We start from the raw sequence: 2,500 nt of genomic DNA on the forward strand, positions 1-2,500 counted from the left end.
TTGTGACCGCTAAAGCGGTAGTGGCCTGGACAGCTCTGTTGAACCGCTGCGTTGTGTCCGACATGTTGGATTTAAAAGATGCATTATGTTTTATCAAGTGTTTGGTAAATGTGTAATTATTTATTGACAGGGATTACATTACATTTACATAATTCTGGAACATTAATCCTGTTTAAGTGAAGGATGTTTGTTGAAGTGTGAGACACAAGATATATCCACGTCATATATATATTTCAATTGTTTTATTGTAATTTCAAAACGAAAAACACACGTACAAAAATATGTGTCGCAGAAATACAAAAATATAAAGCCCTTTTATCCCTCAGTAAACATTGTACTGTAATTAAATATTACCACTATAAAAAGTTTATCATAAATAATGGATATATTCTACTATCTTCAACGTGGGAATACATATTTATACAGGTGGCACACAATCATATTTTTTACACGGGTATTCACCCTGGGTTACTATCCAAGATGATTCTCATATTGTCACATCAAGAAACCATTTAAATTAAATACATTCAGGTTCTGGTGTAAACAATTGCTTTGGCAGGGCATTGGCACTTTTCCATCAGTCCTCTACTGCCGTGTTCATCGGTGTACCTCAAGGCACCTACCCCGGTTTCTGAAAGTTGTACAAGCAGGCCGGTTTGTGGCCTGCCTGCCTGCAACAAACAAACAAAGTTGCCCGAAGTTGCCCAACACCGGTACGATACAACAAACATCTTCAGGTATGGCACGACAAACATCTACAGGTACACTAGTCCGATGTTGCCGGTTGTTGGCGTTTGTTAGGGCAGAGTGCAAGATCCTTTAGCGTGTGGGGGTTGGGGGTTGGGGGGGAGGGGGACGGGACCTCAGAGGTGCACAGCCAGAGGCTCGGGGTGGTAAGAGTCCAGGCAGCGCATGAGGAGGCCATAGTCACTGTGGGCCACCACAAAGCTGTGCTGCTCGGGGTAGCCCCAGGGGGAGGGAGGGGAGGGGGGGGAGGCCGACGGCAGCGTGTTCTGGAGGTCCGCGTACACCGGGGGCGGCGAGTGCTCCTGGGCGTACGGCAGGGCGGGGTAATGGGGGGAAGAGGGGTGCTCCATCGGGAAAGAAGGGTGGAGGCGGTGCTGCGGGTGGGGGGGAGGAGAGGAGGCGAGGGAGGCGGGGGTCAACGAGGAGAGGCAGGAGGAGTCCCCCGGGAGCATCTCGGGGTAATGGAAGGCGGTGAAGGCGGGGGAGGAGGACGGGTAGGGGGAGTAGTCGGACGGAGGCGACTGGGCCTCCGTCAGGGCGGAGGGGTAGTAGGGGAGGGCGGAGGGGGCGCCCGGCGCGCCGGAGTACAGGGGAGCCATGCAGGGCGGGGCCAGGGCGGCCTGCGGCGGCGAGAAGGAGGGCTGGAGCTCCTCCCACTGGGGCACCACGGCCCCGGGGGAGCTGGAGGAGCAGTGGCTCTCGGGGGGGGCTTCCAGGGAGCAGTAGAGGGCGGGGGACGGGGGCTGCGAGCCGTGGGGGCCGGCGCCGCGGGGGGCGGAGGCGGCCGGGGAGTAGTCGAAGTACGAGGCCAGGGGGAAGGCGGAGTCCAGCCCGACGGGGAGGGGGAGGGGCTTAGCGGCCAGCGGCCCGGCGCCCGCTGGGTCGGTTACCATGGCTACGGCCTGGGACACGGCGTGTGTGGGAGGGGCCGGCGGTCCGGCGGCGATGGCGGCGGCGGCGGCCTTCTTGGAGGTGGGCTCCGACCAATCAGAGCTCGGGGAGGACGATGACGTGCTTTGGTCGTCGCCGGACACCGCGCTGTCTGACTTCCTCTTCCTCTTGCGGCGGAAGTTGCCGTTGTCGAACATCTTGTCGCAGTTCGGGTCCAGGGTCCAGTAGTTTCCCTTGCCTGGAAAAACAAAATAAGCAAAATGACACACGGTTAGAAAAAGATCAATCCTTCATTATCAGTACCATCAGACATTGCAATTTACATTAAGTTTGTACATACAATGAATAAATGCAATTTATGGAAATCTGTGATGTTTCCCCCTGATAAAATAAATGCAGAGACTCCTGGGCTGTTTTTCTGTCATCTATTTTCTGTCCTCCAGTGACATTCAACCGTCTTATAACCATCCTCTGTACATTCCTTCTCTTTCCCCTTTCCCCAAAAACCCCGGCCTGCAGCCGTCCACTCACCGGGGTCCGTGTCCTTGCGGGCCACCTTGTGGAAGCAGTCGTTGAGGGACAGGTTGTGCCGGATGGAGTTCTGCCAGCCCGCCTTGTTGCGGCTGTAGAAGGGGAAGTTCTCCGCCACGTACTGGTAGATCTGGCTGAGGGTCAGCCGCTTCTCCGAGGAGCACTGGATCGCCATGGCGATCAGCGCCGAGTAGGAGTAGGGCGGGCGCACGAAGGAGATGAGCTCCTGCTGGGAGTGCAGCGACAGCCAGGAGGCCGGCATCAGACCCATGGGGCTCTGCAGGCCGTACATCTGGTTCAGGAAGCAGCCGAAGCCTGGCAGCAGGGCCCC

The sequence above is a fragment of the Gadus chalcogrammus genome, chromosome 7 (genome assembly GCF_026213295.1).
Source record: "Gadus chalcogrammus isolate NIFS_2021 chromosome 7, NIFS_Gcha_1.0, whole genome shotgun sequence".
In the NCBI taxonomy this organism is placed as follows: domain Eukaryota; kingdom Metazoa; phylum Chordata; class Actinopteri; order Gadiformes; family Gadidae; genus Gadus; species Gadus chalcogrammus.